At 40.5% G+C, this 21,326-nt stretch overlaps 1 protein-coding gene across 1 annotated transcript in view; it reads left to right on the top strand.

Moving 5' to 3' along the window:
• Window positions 1–4,026: 4,026 nt before the first annotated feature.
• Window positions 4,027–21,326, top strand: part of LOC146304818 (E3 ubiquitin-protein ligase Midline-1-like) — a 71,431-nt gene continuing 54,131 nt past the window's right edge. Inside the window, exon 1 of the mRNA XM_084713535.1 lies at window positions 4,027–4,222. The gene's annotated coding sequence lies outside the window, so the exon portion shown is untranslated. The remainder of the gene's footprint in view (window positions 4,223–21,326) is intronic.

The raw sequence follows: 21,326 nt of genomic DNA, 5'->3' as shown, positions 1-21,326 counted from the left end.
TGTCCACACTGAATATGGTTAGTGGAAACATGCTACAAAATAATGCATTAGAGTACTCGGATTACTTTTTTGTTGTCACTACTGCTGCCTGCATCTGTCACCAGAGATCTCAGCCGACACTCAAACTGCAAAGTATCTCAGGTTTGGTCTCAAGATGGATGCAAAGTGTGTGCTGAGGCACACTGGTGTACCACGAGGCAGGTCCAGGTTTGACAACCATACATTATTATCGCAATATTCAATTATGCAAGAAGTTATGAGTGAATTTTTAATTTACTACATCAGTACTTTGTACACAGTCATTTTCTAACACAGAGGCACATTCTGTAGTCTGAAAACATTCCTTTTAAAACCTGTCAAAGTGAACCTGGTTGCGCAGCTGTCAGATGGTGGGAATTATTATAGTGCAACACATCAAGGACCTCATGATGCCTTGACGCCTATTTTTTTTTTTTTTGCTTCACCCACACTCTGATTGGCAGAAGACTACTGACTGACTCACTTGGTAAGGTTGGTTTATAGAGGGCATTTTGCCTGAAAACAGGTGTGCTGTGAGATTTTATCTTGACCTTTGTGTCATGGGCACAAAAGTCTGAAAACCACAGCTTTAGGCTATACAAGCCTGTATTTTATTATATTCATAGAGACAGCTGTGTAATATCCCTCTGCCTAGTTCACTGTCAGATCAAAAGCATGCAATATGTATCACAATATACTCTCTTAATGTTCTGTTTTCTTGTACTGAAACATAAAAAATGGAATGTTGCATCAGTCATTCCTGTTATTAGCCCGCAAAGTTACAGATTATTAGCTGTAGAAAAGGCTATACAATGATGTAGAGTCAATAAATTCAAAGGCAGACATACGTCCAACAAGAAATTATAAAGGGGTTTTCATTTTTGGTAAAAGTACTCTACTAGTTACTTTTTAATGGCAGAAATATTGTGATATAACAAGTGTCTCTTAAAAGTGACATCACCAAATCCTCACAAGCTAAATCCAAAAACAGATTCCTTCCGTTTACACTTTTTTTGCACATTGTAGAAAAGTCCATGCATGCAAAACGGCAAGAGATGTTAATTCTATCAGATTTTCTTCAGTTTTAGACAACTGTCAACTTTCCATCCAAATGTAGCACACCAATTTTTAGCAAAATCATCAGAAAATCTCCAAAAGAAATGCATTTTCATGCACACAGAGCTGATGCTTTCTCATCTTTTCAGTGGAAACTGGAGTGACGGTTAAAGTTACACTCGCATTCCAGTGGGATGCTGCAGCCACTACATGTTATTTAGTTGTAGGAATGTATGTAGACATGTAATCAAACCAGGGAAGCTGCAATTATATGGAGTCACCTGAATACTTGGTCATCTGTGTTCTATCATTTCCACCTTCGCCCAGAGCTGAGCATGTGACAAGTTTTTTTTTAAGTTTGAACTCTACTACCCTGACACAGCTGGTACACTGGTAATAAAATGAAAGCAAATGCCCCACTCACCTCTAGGTTGAAGTAATGTAAGACACAACAGGCCTTTCATAATATGTTCCATTGCAGGATGAAAGCATTAAAATGCGCCAGAGGTTGGCATGGAACATACGGACTGATCTTTGAGCTCTTGGGACAGCTGCAACCCTGAGCGATATAGCTTTGAAATATCTCGTGGGAGCTACACTGTGCATTGTCTACCCCCTCCTCTGCGATCGCTCACGATCCCGTAGCATTGTTTATAGCGTGCCAGAACGGCTCTTATCAAAGCAATATGCAACAATAGGGCCATTTCGGCAAGTTGCCTTTTCAGCAGAAACACAAAAATAGTTGCACATGCATAATCTGACTAAGATAATGCACATGAAAGACCAAAGGCCTTCTCCTGGGTGGCTTGTAAGATTATCCCACCACTTCCCTGGCAAACCAGCACATCTCAAGATTATCTCCCTCCATGTCTATGGGCATGACGAAGAGAGGATAGAGACACGAAAATCAGCTCCACATCCTCAGTAATCTTTACTGAGTATGAAATAGTCGTCACTCAAAAGCATGGCACATTCACTATTCACTTTAATCTGTTTTTTTTTTTGCACCAGCATTGAAGCAGATGATTAGGCATGCCTGTCCTCATCAGCAGGTCTTATGCTCCCTGGTGGAGCTTGACTGAGCTGCTGATCATGTTGTTAGGGGGCTGTTGGAACAGCTTAGGTCATTCAAAATCCTAACCACTGTCAGCGGGGGGGTCCAAATTGCTTTCCTAGCAGACTATGGGCAATTGGGTTAATCTGTGAGACTTAGCCATATGAATTCCTCTCCAGACACATTTGAGCTGCCTGTATAATGGCAGCAAAATGACGCCAACTACAAAAAACTCATTCATGCACTTGTGTTGAGTTTCATGTCAATGGCCTGGTTCGTGCGGATGAATCTGCACACTGACCTGCAGAGTGGTTTTCAGCCTTAGGTCTCTTGTCAGAAAGGACATCAGAAAGAGATAAGAGGGATGACAGTGCGTGAAAAAAAAAAAAAAGCTTTCTGCCACGGACTGCAGAGAAAGGTTCTGAAGTTTTGACATATTTGAGGTTTAGGAGTTTTGAAGCTTGTATTTGGGTTTATCAGTTCTCACCTCCTTTGCTTTCAGTTACAGAAATAATCCAAATGGTAGGTGAAGCTCCGCTGGGGTAAACAGAACAGCTGAGTGTGATTGTCTGAGACACCTGTCAATCATGCAAACATGCACACATGCTGCTTTTTAACCCTTACTATCCTGTCCACAAAGAAGAAAAACACTTTCTTCAGTAAAATGTCATGACAACTATTGGATCGATCACAGTTAAATTTGTTACAGACATACTCTGGTTTAAGATGAAATATTCCCCAAACTTTTGCAATTATTTTAACCATGTTTGCGTACAAAAACTACAGGGTTGTCAACAAAAAACTACCTTACAAATTTGTTCTACAGTTCACAAAGAACAGTAAGTTGTATGCTAACTAACAGCTAAATAACTTTGTAAATCAAATAACTTGTGCAAAACAATGACAGACAAACTGTTTTGGTTAACCAATCTAAAATCGACTCCAACTAATTTGTTCATCAAATTATTCACATTCAATAACACACACAATGGCATCGTCAGCAAACACAGAGAAATCGCCTTCGTCTTAAAGAAGCGTCCTGGGAAGACTGAGCTCCAGTGTCCATAACTTTGACTCTTTAAATTTGGCCACCCTCACACGGGAACATAAAACACCTCTCAAAGTCAACTACCAGCAATTTGCAAATCAAACACTTTGTATTAGTCTTCACAAACCCAGTTTTAAAGTTTGAAGTTAAACTGTCTGAGTCTGAATTTGAAAACACTGCTGAGCCTGCTGCTCTGTGCTTCTGTTCCCTTGGGTGACAACCAGTAAAAGTTAAAAGCAACTCAAAGCTGGGAAAAATTGCAAACATTACTAAAAATTGAGGCAGTTTGCATCAGCTTTGAAAGCGAGAAAAAAAAGAAACAGATATATGGAGTGTGATATCTTGTGTAATCAGCAAATGGTTGCACAGCAAGATCTCTTTATTTTGGGACTCTTATTATCCATATTGGAGTTGACTTCTCTTTCTGGGAACTGGACACATTCCTCTGAAAGATTTATCTGCATTTTTCCACATGATTTCTCTATTTTTTCGTTGTCAGAATGAGATCCCAGGAAGGTGTGTTAGATGAGCCAAAGATGCTGGATACCGTCCCCTGCCTCGCCGTCCATCTGCCGTGGATCAAACGCGCAGAAGTGGCCGAGAAGCTCAATGTTGCACGTAATGGAGGCATGAGTTTCCCAACCGCTGGACAAAGCACTCGCAGCGCTGGTTTCCTCAGCCCGCTTCACGCTTGCCTGAGCCTGAACACATGACAAGTAAAACCCGAAGGCATGGGTTGGGGGGGGTGTGCGCGGGAGGTGGGGGGTAGGCAAAGCTGAACAGGAGGAGGGGAGGAGGAGGAGGAGGAGGGGAGATGCAAGAAAAGATCCTAAGTGTTTTGATTTGCGTGTACGCTGGGTGTGTGGATGCATGAATCTGCGTCTTCTCTTTCTCTCACCTTTCTTGTCTTGTCACTAACTACTACTTTTTTTCTTCCTACCCTTCTTTCTCTCGTTCTCTCTTCAAGGTTACTATTGTTTTCCCAGGCTGGAATCACTGCACGCTTCTCTTCTTCTCTGTCGGAGGACCATGTGAGGCTTTTGAATGTAAGTGCCTCCTTTGTTACTTAATTCACTTTCATTGGGACCAGTCCTTTACAGGCAATAGGTTTAGGGTCTTTTTTTTCCTTCTTCCTCGTAGCACATGCACAATGGGATGTCATACATCGGAGGGGTGGAGTGGGTCGGGATGGGATGTGTGGGGGGGGGAGTGTTTAAGGGGCTTGATTGCTCCATGTGGGCTAAGCGTGGGAGTTGAATGCACGTGTATGCTGCTGTCATTGTCTCGGCGTTAGCGTTTGCACAGCTTTGTCTTTGGTTACAGACTTGATTGGCCGCATGTGTTGTTCATTGACTTTTGGTTGACTTTGTACTGTTTGCATTTAGTAAACATGAGCTCAAAACCCTTCATTATGGGTCTACAAGATCCTTAATTTAACTGTAAGTAGATCAGGCATTGCAACAGCAGAATCACAAAACAAAAACAAGCATTTTTCACAATAAAATTTAATAATTTGTTATTTAAATATAATAACTTAACTTATACTATGTTGCATCTATGTACTGTAATGTTTTAGAGTACTTTTTGTAGTACTGGATTGATGACATCATGCATTAATTTGTTATATCCTGCCCAGGGACTATGGATGAAAATTAACTTACTAGCTAACATCTAAACTGCAATGTTGATTAATGTGCACTGCCTCTCGTACAGAAAATAAATAAATAATGTTCAACAAATCTTTCTTTTCAGTTTCAATATATAAATACTATTTTTCCACATTTAGGTTAGCCTCTATTAATTAAACTGTAAATCAGGGACTTGTTCAACAAATCTTTTTATTTCCATTTATCAGTGTCGCTATTTGTCCTCATATGCTGGCCCACGCACATTCAGTAAAGCTGTGGTTCTCAACCTGTGAGTCAAAACCCCCGGGGGGTTGGCGAGATAATTCTGTTGGCTCATCAGATGGTTGTGGCGAATAAATTAAAATAGCATGTTCTGGTAAGCAGCAACACTGTAAATCAGCACAAAGATGATAACTATCAATATAAAAACACCTGACCATTGCAAACATTAAAAAAAGTAACGTGCATTTTCTAACATTATACAGCAAACTTAAATGACTCAGTTCAGCGAGCATGATGGGAAATGAAGGCCATATTCTAGCAGTTAATTTGGCTTAAAATAGATGTCACTGACTGTGTTTGTGAGAGTCAAAGCAATGCTCTTTTTGTGTGAGTCTGGTAGCTTTCACAGTAATCCCTACACAGTCTCTGGCTTATCGGGGGCTGTGAACACCAACCTGATTATTCTGGCGGGGATCGTGAAAAAGGTTGAGAACCACTGAGCTAAACGGTAATAACTGTAAACTTCGGACTTTGAATGATGCGATAAAAGTTTTAGTTATTCAAGTCAACTAAATTTAAAATTTCTGGCAGTATTATTATTTATTCAGAATACTTCGAAACTTATAAATATGAGTTCTTCTAACTTAAAGTCTTTTGATCTGGGTTGAATGAATGCACTGTGCAGAGTTCAGTCAACTCATTAAATGAGTTTCTTTTAATTGCATTTGTCTTTTCAAATTCAGTCAAAAGCTTATAAAAAGCTTTATTTAAGCACTTTATTTTATGCAGCTATTTGTCCACATGTAAGTCAGCCCCTAAACAGCTGTTTGCACTACATTTGCATTTGTTTGGTCATATCTTTTAAATTATTACACATTCAAAGTGTTTGAACATTTTACAACAGCTTCAGCTGAAACTGAGGACGAGGACAATCCGTTCTGTCTTCCATATTCAATTTACAGAATGCCATGTTTGTGTTTTACCGTTGGCTTGTTAGCTTTATCCTGCAAGTACCCAGAGGGCCTTTGTTTATTTATGCTAAAATATCATCCAATTTCTTCTTTGTTCTCCCTGTACATGAGCTAAGGGATAAATTGCTTGTTTGGACTCGTGTTCACATAATGGAAGCCAATGTTCCACATTTACACGGGGTGTATCATAAAGCTAAATCTCCGTCCAGTCAGCATAATGGGCCTTGTTTGTTGGGTTTGTTAGTCTCTGCTGCAACCTCGGAGTATTGGATTATGAGAATGCATCTTATTTTCCAGTCAAAGATAAAATATGGTCGGGCATATACTTTAATTTATATTCATGTCTGGAGAAATGACAGAACACCAAGGGGTCCACTGCTGTAGCTTGCTCCATGAGCTGTCAAAAGTTGCTCATGCTAAATAATGTAAGCACCCTCTGAACTCCTATAAAAGTTTTGACTGACAGGGGGGTATATTTCTCATTACATTGAGCTATAATGAGATTTTCTGTGCAATTATTCAGTCTAAAACTTTCCTTCAAGCTCCAGACTGAAGATCCCCATTTGACGTCCCCCGCTTTGTAACGCTGCGTTTTAATGCATGCAAATATGTACTCACTCTCTGCAGAGATTAAAAAGTTCAACTTGGTATGGTAAGCAGTTGAAATTCCTTCAGGTCTGCATGAATTTCTGTGAGGTTTCAGCATTAAACGCCCTCCCATGCTTCACTGCAACGCAATGTGTTTGAAGAAAATTGCAACTGACATGGGCAATGAATAATACAAATAGTGTATACATGCTGTTATCAATTATGGACAACTTAAGCTAAGCTGAATACTCAACATAGAGGACTATGGTGATCGTGTGTTTACCTACATTACTCTTTAGAAGATTATATTTGTGATTTCTGACTCTGTGCAATGTTTGGAAAGTGTCTGATTCGTTAAAGGTCAGCACAAAAACAGACACAACTGAATAATGATGTGAAGTGAATTTAGCTGCTGGTGCAGTCAGTGAGATTTCTCTAAGGATGATAGAGCAGCATGAATCACATAAGTGCAAGATAAATGAAATATATCTTTGCGGTGGTTGACGAACTGTGTCATAGAAATGTCTTTTTTTTCCCCAGAAATGGCACTTCATGTTTTACTTCACGCAAGTGAGCTTTAAAATGGATTTGTGTTAGAAAGTTTACAACAGAACTGTACTGTAAACCTCAGTACTTGAGTCAGAGTATAGATACTCCCGGTCAAATATTACTCGACTACTTTTCTGATGTACCTGTATCACCACATAAAATTAGATTAAAGCTGACTGCAAGGAGTTCCCCTAGTCTGTTAAATAATTGAGATTTCTTTCTGGTTTCAGGGGCAGTATATACATTTATTATGTGGTATTTTTCACCCCAATAAAAACAATACAACATTAAAAGCCTACCTGGAATTATTTCCACACACACAGCGTGTGACAGAGCATACTTCGTTACTCACCACCGCTGAATACTGTAGGCAGATAATGTGATCTGATCAATAAAGTAGGAATCACTTTAGTTTATAGTATAGTTCTGCTCTAATGTGTCCTTAATTACCCTCTAATTAAGTGTGACGAGTGTTTAAAAGTGGGAAACCATGTACTTTAATTTACAGTATAGTTCTGTTATAATGTGTCACAAATTACTCTCTAATTAAGTCTGATAAAGTATAAGGGTATAATATATTCTAATAAAGAACATTATTCCTAGTTTTTGTTTTTGATGCAAAGTTTGGTTTGTTATGTCTTATTAGTGTACTGTAAAATTAGTGCAACCAGAAGCTTTTTAAAGAATTGCCTAATTTTGACTTACTGAGGAGGTTTTCACACAACAGAAGCAACATTGAGTGTTTGAGGAAGTGTTTTATACAAGGCCTGAGGGTCTTCAAACCATGCTTATCTCTGGTAGATTAGGTTTCCAGGAGTCCCGGTAGTCTGCTGACCTTTTGCTTCAAGATGGACGAAATGTTTCATTAGTCACCTCAGCCTGAGCCGACAGAAACCGTTTGACAAAGCCATTACTGCGGTGGTCGCGGAGGTAACTCGCAGTTCATAACATTCAGTCCCTCCCCGCGCCTCCCCATTATGGATTCTACACAGTAGATTCTGTTATCAGTGCTGACATGCAGAGAGGGAGGTGTTGGTGAATGCAGTGGGACGTGACAGTTGTGTACCTGGAGGTACTGGTGCAGAGCTAAAATGAAGTGAAGCGGTGTGTGGAGGATGTTTGGATAGTACATGACACTAACCTGGAGCTTACAAGCGAGTTCCTGGCGAGTCAGAGTGAGGAGATGAGGTTTTGGAGGAAAGATGGCTAGAATAGTGAATAAAAAGCACTCATTTGTGTAATTTAAGACACCACTTGGCAACCAAACAACGTCCACTACTGTGATTATAGACTGTATATTAAATAATGGAGGGAGCTTTCGGGTGCAATATGAAAAAGTTTGCGACCAGGGAGCCACCGTTGTGTTTCTGGCCTCCAACATAGCCTCCTAAAACTTGGATCAAACTGTCTAGTCAGAGTTGGTCAAATAATGATCAATAGTCTGTTGCTGCATTGCCCAATTCTCACCTCAAAGCATATCTTAGTGTGCTGTTTAGTTGTAACACAAGAAACTTTGTGGTCAGGCAGACCACCATCACATCCTGCTGACTGGATGAGCCAAAACCAAGCAAACCCCAAGGTGCTGTGCATTCCTCTAGTTGCAAAACACCAAGATAGCGACCCTTATAATGCCAAACTGGAGGCTTCAAAACGGCACAAACCAACGGGTGATGTCATGGTTGGTTCCCACTTGACTGTGACTTTGATCTGAGTCGTCTAAGTTTCCAGAGGGAACGTTCATCTTTGCTCGTTAGCTGCTGTTGCCAATGATAGCAACCCAGTCCAAGGAAAAAGATTCAGTCCATTTTTTGTTATAGAAGGGGCATTTGTTGATTTGAATATTAGAATATTATTTGAACAAACATTCAAAATGTGCCAGTATTCTCAGATTATTTTCAGTTACACCCTCACTGCCATATTTGGAGCGCAGCAGGGTATCAAGCAAGGAGGCCTTGGCACCAGCCACTGCCAATGTGTCCAATCTTTTTCATGCCCAGCCAAACCCCCCACATTCCAGCTACAAAATCCCATCTCTCCGCTGAGGACTCGAGGGCTTGGCATTCAAGTTTCAGCTCCCCAACAGCCGAACTCTGGCTCGTGGCCACCTCCTTGTCTTATACCAAAGCTCAAGAAAAATTAGTTTGAATAGAGAGAAAGGACAGAGGCGAGAGTTTGGAGAGAAGCAGGGGGGAGTTTAAATGCAAGTAGAGGCATTTTATTTGCAATGACCCCCTTTCATCCACCCTGGGGCTATTGGACTGTATGAATGGGCTGGTTTGTTCTACGGGTGACCAAACATGGCACTTGAATGTTTATCTGCACAATGACAAAGCTTGAGCGAGCCAAAGACACTTGGTGATGAGATGGACCGTGAACTAGTCAAGTGCCCCGTTCTGTTCCATCTCCGCTAAACACAGAGCTTTGGCTCCACTGCAGCTGTGGCTGTGTTGGCGGTCCAACTGCTCTCAATACATTATGTGCTTGTGCCAGCCACTATGGGACAATAGTGGAGTCTTACTATTGTTAATGTGCTGGGAACCTTGAACAGATAGTACAATAATGTGCCAAGAACTCACACTTAAAGGGGCAATAATCTTATATAGAATAGAAATATACACAGGTACTGACACAGGTAAACACTGACATGCATAGACACACACAAGAATTTGAAAATTGTAGCCACCGATGTATTTTTGAGCATTTTAAAGTACTGTATCACATTAGAGACGTTCTGACATAGTCAATGTTCAAATTCCATCCTGTTTAGTATTGTAGTTTTCTGACTGGAGAATTGGTACCAACAGTGGTGGATGTAAACAAACATTCACTCACATTTCCTTTTGCCAATTTACTCGAAATTCTGCTCAAATTTGAGTCACGTTTGGATGGAAACTAATATCAAAGTTCATAACTTTTGGACGCTACAATGACCGCCTGGTTTAGACTGATGAGCTGTGGCATAAATTATCAAAACTGCTACTGTGAAGGTTTATTATGAGGTGAAATATTCTCTGCAGCCAACTTTATTTTCAGGAATTAACTTGGTAGCTGGTGGCAGAATGACAAACTCACTGTCAGACAAGTTGAAGAAACTTTTACTGATTAGTCATTTAGATGCAGCTGCACTATATTTCTTAGTTTTAAGTGAGACTCCAACTTAAGTTTTGACATAATAATAATAAAAAAAACATTTGCATTTCCTCATTTTTTTTTCACAGGATGCTAAAAAGTTGTGTGAACATTCAATTTTATTCTCACAGAAACAAGCCCTTTGTAAGCGCTATGCAAGGAGCCGTGTTGTTTGGGGCATGTTTTTCATGGTACCGATGAGACATTTAATGTAATCCAGGAAGGCCAATTAAAGTAGTAGGTCAATAAGATATCACAGCCATAAGCATTTTTATCATCTTGCATTTTTTTTTTTTGTTGTTGTCTGAAACCTTTGCGTTGGCACCCCTGCTGAGCCGACTCAGTGGTCCCATTCAAAACAGTGAGTGGGTGGTGTTTTTCACACAGTGCTCTTGTCTGACTGAACACAGCTTAGCAGCGAATTCACCCCAGAAGCAAGACGTCACCGGCACGAAGGTGCCGCTGAGGCATCCATCCGTTAAAATCCACCCCGTTCTGACCTTTGCGGCGTCACCGTCCTGAGAACCAACTGTGAGCAGAGCGGCTCCTGAGGAGCTGAGAGGACGGCGGCCAGACAAACTGTGTATACTTGGCAATAAATCACCGAAAAATAATCTGGCAATATACTGCTGAGCTTTACTGGACAAAAATAGTTTTTGAGTAGGCTGGATGAAGAGAACAGAGGAAGAAAAAACTCCATTTATTGATTTATCCATTTCATTTCCGCCACAGCTTTATATGCCTATATCAGAAACCAGAGAGCTCATGGTGAAACTGGCGCCTTGATCAATCGTTATAGATACTGTTGATAAGTACACAGCATATAGACAGCGGGAGATTTGTGTGATCTAAACGGCTGCCTGTGGGGGTTGTTCACTAAGTGCACCAGTGAAAAAAAAACAATCGACTTGCTGTGTTGAGGGACGGGAGGTCACGTGCATGACTTTAGAAAGTGGTCATTTGTGGCAATTAAACAAAAAAAAAGTTCAAGTTCAGACAAGAAAACAACGCCGGTACTGTACTGTAAACTGGCCGCCGTTGGTCTCTGAGGCTCCTGGTCCAGCCAGATTCAGAAAGACACTTCTAGCACGGCGGGTTTCTCACGTTGTCATAACAACGACATCCTAAATTATGTCAAATTTGTATTAAAATGACATAATTGACCAAATGACACTCAACAGTCAACATTCACAGAGAGTGTTTAGTGTTCATGAGTCTTATGTGCACCCCTTCTACTAACATGTTACCAAGACGAGGAGACACATGTAAAAATTGACATTTAACCAATTTCTTGATTCCTTCTAGGTGACTGAATAAGATAAAGACAAAGAATGAATGAATAGTCACTGGTGTCTGAAGTATTGCCACTGAAGGAAAGATATTGATTTGACTGATCAGTCCATAGCTGTTGCAATCAACAAAATTTGTTAACATAATAGAAAACAACAGAAAAGACCTAATAAAAACCAACAGAAGGTAATTCAAGCAACATCATTCTCAACAACATAATAGCTGACACCATTTGTCTCATCTAGTTCACAAAGTCTCTGTGCCTGTGCAGCTTAGTATGCCATTGATTAATGCTGCAGCTCAGTATCTGTATACTGCTGCCTGCATTAATTGGCTCTTTGATTAGCTGAAGCTCAAAGTCAATGTCTGGCCTACAAGCAGAAGTGGATCGATGTCTCCTCGTGGAGAATTCATAAACTGGGAGACCGGTGTTGGTGGAATGATCCCGGAGCTGGAGGAAGTCTGGTTCAACATGACAAATGTGGCCACAAAAGTGAGCACTTTTATCACTGTATCATGATGCTACATCACCCTCCTCCACGCGATTCCAAGAAAAGATACTGCCTAATCATGCAGAGCAGGTTCTCCAGGTGCAGCTTTGTGATTTGTAACCAAAACCTCAATGCATACCAGTGTGCTCTGATTCATTACAACTCCTATGCCAAAAAAAATTTGGGACACTGTGTCCTTGCAGAGTGCAAGGATTTTCAACCTATATTTAATTGAATACACAACAAAAACAAGTTGTCCCTATCCCAATTTTTTTGGAAAATGTTCCAGGCATCAAATTCAGACTGTTAATCAGTTAATCAGAACATTAAATATCTTGTCTTTGCACTGGATTAAATCAAACATAAATCAAAAAGCATCTGCATGCATTCTGTCTTAATTTGTGTCCCAACATTTTTGTAATTAAAGTTGTAAATGTTTTGGGGTGACAAAGAAATCAAGCAATGCTTCGACTTGTTCCACTCAACTAAAGGAAAATGAATGTCAGAGCTGACTGAAACAACAACAGGACCACAAAAATGAGGAAAAGTTTGCAAAGGAATGATGCACACATCTCACAGCACTACCACCAATTAATTCAAAAACATCTAAGCGTTTCTTGTCAGATAAAACAATCGTAGTCAGCATGTACAAACGTATCAGTACCAAGACAACCGAGACAGAAATGACAACAAAATAAGATATAGTCCAAATGCAAATCTAATATGGAGGCTTTTAAAATAGCATGTGGACATGGTATTTATGACCGCTTATAAAAAATAATTGGATTTGCATGCTGTCTGAACAAAGGAAAGCAGTCCGATAGATGTTTGCTGGAGATCTGATCGCTTCTGAGCCACATTTAGCCTAAGGGAACTGAAGAAATGTCTAGACAACAGGATCACAGCCACTTAAAAACCACACTGTCTTGGAAAACCGTACCCAACACAATGCTAAAAGGCAAGTTCAGCTCCATATCTTATGTTGCATTGGCCAAATCGGGACAAAACTTGTTGCAATTGATCAATATGCATTTCCGCATATTGAGGATGATGAAAATTATTCTGACTTCAAAGTTACTGAGTCGATTGAGGCATGCTTGTTATTCAATCTTTTATGGCATTCTGGCATGGCCATTGGCAGCACTATTAAAACTGGTCGTCATTATAAAATGCTGAATCTCTTTGTGAATTACTTAGCTAGCAAGCTGACATAAAACAAACCAAGATGTCTTGTTTCACTTGGTGCTAGCTGGCAGAAAAAACAACACTGGTATGTTCAAAATCTGGTGGGAAGAACAGAGAACGCGCCACCTGGTCCATCATCTTAAAAATCCAATTAGTATTTTTGTCTCTGAGGTGGTTCAGGGACAGGGACTGAGAAATGTTCAAACAAATTCCTCTAACACCCTTCATGCTTTCTTTTCAGGGAAAATCCTCATTTACACCTTGACTCACATTTCAACTAAGAATGGCATCAATCCTTTCTTTTATTTTGAGAATTAGTTTCTGCTGATGTATTTGTACTTTCTGCATGCACATCATCATGCAGGTCATTTTAATGAGGCGACTTTTTTGGCAAAAGAAGGGTGTTTGGTCTCATGATGCATTATGAGGTTCTTTGGCAGTGTTGCAGCATCTGATAGTTTTTCCCTGCAGATTCTGCTATAGGACGACTGACTTCTGTCCACAAAAAGCTGTAGCCAAGTAGCTTTCAGCGTGCAGCCTGATTTTACTTATCTTGGCCAGCTCAGGTCCTGTCGCTAAGATTCATCAGTGCTCCTCTGAGCGGTGATGTATTTATAGCGACCAACTTTTCCATGGATTTCTATGTCATTGTTTTTGAAGGCTGTGCATTTGCAAAAAAAAATGTGCCAGCAAGTCTGTTGTGTTTCTATGACAACAGGGACAAAATGACCAATCTTAGATGCAGTACAACAGAAACTGTTTCCTCTCCGATTTTGACAGTTTTAAAAACAATATCAAAATGTAGTCAGTGTAAATGTGGTGTCGTGGAAAGCCAATCACTGGTGCAACTTAGGGGCCAAAACATCCACTTTGGGAACCACAGCTCTAACTTATTCTTTTGTCAAATCTTACTATGATATTTAAAGTTATTCACATGACAACATAAAGAACAAGAATGGAAAAGGCCTTATTTTGTTCAGTGAAAATCCAGGAAAGTAGCAGGTTGTCTTTGCAGGAATAAAGCAAAGTAATGTACATTTGAAAACAACTGTCCGGTGCAAAAACCCGGTCAACTGCATGTGCTTAGCTTGACTGATCCATTCAGCGTTGGCCTGCTGCATCTACAACTTGGAATTGTGTTAAATAAAAGGCAATGCACTTTACAAGGAATGGTCAAACATTCGAACAAAACGCTGAGACTCTTTCTTTTTAGCCACACTGTTAAGAGTGGATTCCTTTGTGCGAACAGATAACCCATGCTGAGATGTATAAAGCATTGCATTCCAAGAAGAGTAATGCAATATCACTAATGGTCTTATAGATCGCCTTGTTTGTTTTGGAGAGCAGTAACCAAACACACACACACACAAGTACCGCAGTGTGTCTCTCTAAGCTGTGGAAAAGTGCTGTGGGTGGTTTATTGATTGAACCTCTGAGGTCAATGTGTGTGCCGTGTGTTTGAGTGAGACCGGCCCCGTGTTGTCTGCGGCTGGCAGTATTTATCTGTGCTGGTGTTAGAAGAATAGAGACGAGGTGTTGGCTCTGCCTGAGGGGACAGCTCGAGCTCGATAGAGAAACAAGACATGCAGAGAGGGCGAGCTACCATGTTGGAAGCAAATGTCATTCGCTTTAAAAAAAGCTTCGTCCCCCCGGCATGCAACTCCGTGGTGCCGGCGAAACTACCTGCCGGTGTGCCTGACTGGCCGCATGTCTACATGGATATTTCTGTCTGGTTTGGTTTGAAAACTATTCCGCACAACGGGCGCGGCGGTTCTGAAGGCAGCCTTCCCTCGTACTTGCCCCGGGGAAGGCCATTCAACTGACATTCAGTACCAGCTTAAGACCAGCCAGAGCTCATTAGAGTTAAAAGCAGTCTGTAAATATGAGAGAGCTTTGTCTGTTTCAGGGCTCTGCGGAATTATATTATATATTATATTATATTATATTCCATGGCAGTATCTTTTAAACACAAGGTAAAGTGTAGAGGTCCCAGAATAGATCCCTGGAGTATCCCTTTGTTGGCTACTAGGAACGGTGCATTCTCCTCATTTGCAACTGCTGCTTGAGTTCTAGTAGTTAAATATTTTTTGGGCCAGTTATAGCCATTCTCATCAAGACAAATGGACAAGGATGTGCTTGCAAGTGATCAACTGTATCAAAGGCCTTGAATAGGTCATTTTTGCCCTCATGACTAATAGTCCAAGAATTATATAATATGACCTCAAACAAATTGCGGCAAACTCTTTTAACCACTCTAGTCTGATAAATATGTCACTTATATCAAAAGTCTTAAGAAATCCAAGTGGGGGAGAAAGTTTTGAAAAATACTGAAAGAAGTGATTCCCATTGCCGCCCATGTTAAGAAACTGATTCATGCATGAGTTCAGTGCTGTCTGAATTTAATAAAAGTAAGTGTAATTTTAGTGACGTGTGATTCCAGTGAATAATTTCCAGTGGGAGACACAAGAATGTAAATGGGACTTTAAATATGTTATGAGAAGATTTTTTTTGAGTAATGGACATTAGCTAGATTTTCTGTTTCTGTAATTTTGTGAGGTTAAGCTCTTTTTTCCCCTAACAAAAAGTCTGTATTGAAAAGGGCTTTTTGGTCGAATCATATTTATAAAACTTTACTTTTATTTATGTTGCAGTTTGTGTGACTTCTTACCCACAGTTTCGGGTAAAAACTGGACTATAAAAACACTGCAGAGATTGTACAATGACCAGGTCTGCACCCACATTGATGGGGGGTAAGAATATTATTCATGAATAGCTACGAGCACAAATGCCGGTGACCAGTTTGTTCATGTTATTGCATGACTTCAGTTATTCCTAACTAACCTTTTTAAGACACTGATTTGATGCACGTCCCACCTGAGATTCATCAAATATAAAATCTTTCCTTTTTGGAAGATTAGTGGTTGTACTCTGGACATACGCCAACCCTGTCTCCTACAAATTGCATTATTATACTAATAATCTTCAACAGCAAATGCATTTCATAAAAAATGGAACACTGCCCGGATTACATTTTGCATTAACATGAGGAAACAATGAATGCATCTGCCAACTCACAAAATACTGTTCCTGAACATATCACAAGACCTGCTCTTGCAACTAAAGCATTATTAACCAGTTTTATGATTAGGCTTTGGCAACTGCAGTACTTGGTTAAGATGAGGATGAGACAATAAAGTTTAATCAAATCTTTCTCTAACCTGAAGCAGGAGTGTGAGGAGGAGTCCTGGAAATCGTTGGTTCCATATGTACATTTATATGGTCATGAAGATTCTCTTTTATTGCGTTTGCATCAATCATTATTCATCAAAAGGTGCGATGATAGCTATATGCCCCACTTCTGTCATTCAAAAGCTTAGATGAAAGGGCATGAGTGAAAAAAAAAAAAATTAAGCTCCTATTTAAAGTGTGTTTGACTACATGTGCACGCATTGAAGGGAAAACTGCACTTTTCATGTGGATGTCAAGTCGGTGTTGATGGTAAATGTAGCCAATTGAAGTCATGAATTTCTCAGTGTGTTATATTGACTGAGAAAACTGTCCTGCTAAAAAAAAAGCTGTTCTTCTGCATCCAGTGATGTAGCTAATATTAAGGAAGAACTATTGACTATTTCAGTGTGGATTTCTAGTCTCTGCCTCTGGACAGCCAGCAGGTATGATGAGTATTTTTGTCACCTAACACTGTGTTTTGGCTCACAAAGCACAAAGGAGTTGGGATGTTGGCCCACCTGCAGGCCAGACCTGTCTATGAAGATGACGAAGAGCAAAATACGACAACAGATCAAGAATTTCACTTTTAAACTTCATCAATCAGTGTCCCCAGTTCCCAAACACTTACTGTAAGAAATGCTCCTGTCCAAACTTTTTTGCACTATGTTGCAGGCGTTATAACTTTGTACCGTATTCAATTTAATATATGCTGAAAAGTTGTTGCATTCTTTTTTTTATTTACATTTAACACAACGTCCAAACTTTTCTTTGGAATTGAGGTGACACTGAAATGGATGATTTAGGATTATTAAAATCACACCTGAGACCCAAAGACTTGGTTAATAATTCAAACCATTAATGATCCAACGGAGACCATCATTTATTCCATTTATAATTCATTGCTGCTTTCTACTGTCGTCCCCCTGCCATCACACTGTACGGACCCCCCCCCCCCCCACCTTCATACAAAATGCATGTCCTTTGATTAATGTTCCAGCTTTCGATTCCTCTCACTGACTTTGCGCTGCGTTTCACCGTCATCTGCATCCCCACCTAGCATCTCCGATTCTTTTTATGGCCATACAGGATGCACACATAGCTTTTAAGTTCACTGTGACAAAAGTGAGATGCTTCTACTTTGTGTGTGTGTGAGCGCACTCCCTGTCACAGGTGATGGCAGCCCCATAAATCAGAATATTTTCCCACTGCCAGGTGGACTATAGTGCATTAACCATTGCATTACATTAACCACACACACATACTCACACAGAGCCGCGCTACACTGCAGGGACGAGAGCAGGGGAGGTCGGAGAGCCTGACTTTCACTTATAACTTATTCATGCTTCACGCCGTCATTCAGCACACCTGGGAAAAAGTCAATTTTTTTCCCAGCGTGGAGGCTCATCTAAAGCAGCGGTATATGACTTTAAAATAACAACCTGCTCCTCAAACATCCGCGCGTGGTCTTTCCTATCGCCTCCTCCAGGGCCCCGAATGACAGAGTTGCACTTTATTTTGTACAGCGGCATGCCATTATCAATGCATTTCGGCGCCCGCAGTGGGAATCTGTGCCCCAGCTGGAGCAGTTTCAGGCTCAGCTGATTGAATCATTGGCAGTGGATTGCAGAGATTCATCCTGAAAGGTCACAAGTGTGCGTGATGTGTGATGTAACTTCCAGTCTGCCTGTTCGGGTGTTTCATGGCCTTATAAATGATGACATTAATTCTAGATGAGCTGGTTTTCATTACAGTTGAGGGTAAAGCGCTTCAGATTTTTACATATAAGGAGTGATTACACTGAAAGGCAATGCTTTCTGTTTGCTATCCTTCATGAAACGAGTTTGTGCTGACCTCTATTTACTGTGAAATGAGTTACTGAGTTATACAACTTGCCCAGTGTGTGCAAAACACAAGCAGAGCATTGTGGAGAGGTATGCTGATAATTGGAGGGCCACACACTGGACATAATTAGGACTTCAGTTTGAAAAGCTGTGTGTTATATGACTGTACTTCACAGGAGTGTATGAGGACAACACAATGAACCTCAGAATATATTCTATATTAGATTAGCTTCTACACGGGGCTCAACGGAAGAGAGGAGAATTTTCTACGCCTCATCACACCCTTATTTCTCTCAATACAAGATAATAGCTATACTGCACTTTACTCTGTGTGAGAATTTTAATAGATAATGTGGTGACGCCTCAAATAGCACATTAGCTTGAAGACAAACTCAGCTGTGTGTGACAGTGACCGCCTGATGATGCTCTGATTAAGTGGTGCGTGATATACGCTTACTTATTGCACGTTTCTCTCATTAAACCTTCGATTCGATTAGGTTAAATAGTAGGTTAAATAATGTCACCCCCTTTGCACATTTTTTAAAATCTGCTTTAAGAAAATGTACTTTTATAAGTCAGGATGATTCAATGAGATGGTCCCATTTTGATGCTCCAGCGCACATCACAATCTGGTCACTAGTTTTCCAGCTGAGCTGACCTCGATACAGGTTGGAGCCTTTATAAAACATGCACTGGTGAGGAAAATACGCTGACTTGTGAGGGCCGGGTCGTTAAACTTCGAAGGTAACTAAAACACACAAGTGGCCTGTCAAGAACTAAAAGCTAAAGAACTAGGGAATTAAAATTTTTATTTCTAAGGATGTCTAATCAGAGTTCTACTTCAAAGGCAGCTGCTCTTTAAAGCTGTTTAAAGGCTGTCCACTCTAAAAAGAATATTCATGGAGCAAGTGAAGTGATCTTAACTTATCCTGCCATCTTTTTCCGTCCCTCAATGTGAGATAAAAACATAATTTAATCTCACGCTCTCTTGACACTTGTACTTGTTTTTTTTTTTAGATGTCTTTTATGCTAATGCCGACATGTGTTTCCTGACAGATTTTTTAGGATTTTGAGTCGGTTTTCTTTAGGATCATGCGCTGTTGTCATTGTGTGCCAGCTGGTGCCGGTTTGGGTTGAGGGCGAGTGGCGAGGACATGACTCCTTTCGTGACAGTTTGAGGACACAATTGGGCCCGCTGTCAGCTAATGATGATGCAGCCTGACACCCATATATATGCGTGTGTTTATGTGTGTGTTCATTATCAGTATCTATGAGGGTGTGTCCTGGCATGCATGGATTTCAGTATATGTGCTTTTGGGCATTTACGCGTCTTGTGTTCTTGACTGCATATGGGCACATTAGCCTGGATGAAGCTGCAGTGAGTTTCTTTGCTGTGACAGAGGATGACCTTGAGCGGCGGAGCTTCCGGTGGATGTGTCAGATTCAGGCAACGGATCCGTGTGTGTGTGTGTATGCATGCATAATGCACAAAAGCGCTACTAGATGCTCTCGACTTTATCTGAAATCTGAATAGGAGCGCACTTTCTGCATTTCTCCATTGTCCTGGATGACGCTGTTTTTATCGCATCCACTTTGATGTCACGGTTGAAAGGAGCCAGCAGGGCAGAGACGTTCACAGCCACTGTTGATTCACGGTTTATTATTACTCACTCTGACCTCTGTTGCCTCACGGTCCCTTGTTAGATATTCAAGGAAAGCGGTGAATCAAAATATTTCCGTTGATCGGCCGACCTCTGTTTGATTCCCTGACTCACGGTGACGTTTGAAGTGATGCGCACAACGTTTCGTGTCCTTTCATTAGAGAATCTGATGGTCTGAAGTCTCCTGGAACACCGGAGGGAACGTTTGTCAGGTTCTACTGTCAGCTCGCAGACACAGATCGACATGATTGCACACACACTCATCTCAGGGGCCCTGTTTCATGCCTGTTGTGTGTGTGTTGTGTGATTGCCAGTGACAAAGAGTCTCTTTTGTTGCTGCTACTATTTTAGTGTGCATATTTAAAGGGTTCAAGCTACAAAATAAAAGAGCTATCTATTGCACGGCTGGGTATTGTTGTCATGCCAGAAGAAAAACAGATCAGATTTACATCATATTGGAAAAAGGTTGTTATAACAAGATGTTTTTCACATTATAACAAGATATTTTTACATTATTACAAAAGAAAAACTTTACTTGTTATAACAATATACTCTATTTTGTTGGTATAACAAAAGATTTGCATGATAATGTGATAACTTGTACTGTTTGACATGACCATAACTTATCATGCTATACCAGAAATGCTTTATGTTATAACAAGAAGTTATCGCATGAAAAGTTTCTTGTTATAACAAGACACATTATTATGACATACAAACTTATGTCAAGAAACTTTTTGTTATAAGAAAATACTATTTATCTTGTTTCTCTCTGGATTTTTCCTTCGCTGCATACCAAAAAGAATCTTTTTCAGGGAGAAGAGTGCAGCCACACTTAATGTTTATCACCTAGACTTCTTTATCTCCTGCCCCCACCCCTCCTCCATATCTCTTAATCTGTCTGTCTCACTCCCTCCCTTCTCCTCCTCTCTTAAATAAAATCTGTTTCCAGGGCTTTTCTGTGTATTAGTTCCTCTCTGATTAGATCAGTTTATTCACTCGAGGTCACTTGACAGAGACAGATAGCTCGCAGACTCTACGACCGAATCTCCTTAACAAAACACAAAACTGCTCTAAAATACCGAACAACCCCAAACCGTGCTTCAGAGCAGCTGCTGTGTCTCTGTTCGGCTGGTACCAGCTGTATGTCTTCCCCTCTGTGATTGAAACCAGGACTTCACGGCCTGCATGTGAACTCACTTTAGAAGGCCAAGGGTCAGTTTGAGGGGAAAATCTGTTTGGCATTTTCCAAACGGCCCTTAGCTGTGACTACCGCGATGCTTTCAAAAGGTCAGAAACACTTTTTTTTTTCTCTTTTGGCCAAAGTGAGACGCGGTCGCACTCAGGAGCGAATGTAAGAAGGGCTC

Source organism: Lutjanus erythropterus, chromosome 24 (assembly GCF_056507025.1).
Source record: "Lutjanus erythropterus isolate fLutEry1 chromosome 24, fLutEry1.hap2, whole genome shotgun sequence".
Taxonomy (NCBI): domain Eukaryota; kingdom Metazoa; phylum Chordata; class Actinopteri; order Lutjaniformes; family Lutjanidae; genus Lutjanus; species Lutjanus erythropterus.
Note: the sequence above shows the minus strand (reverse complement) of the source record. Positions and strands in the feature narration are given on the sequence as shown.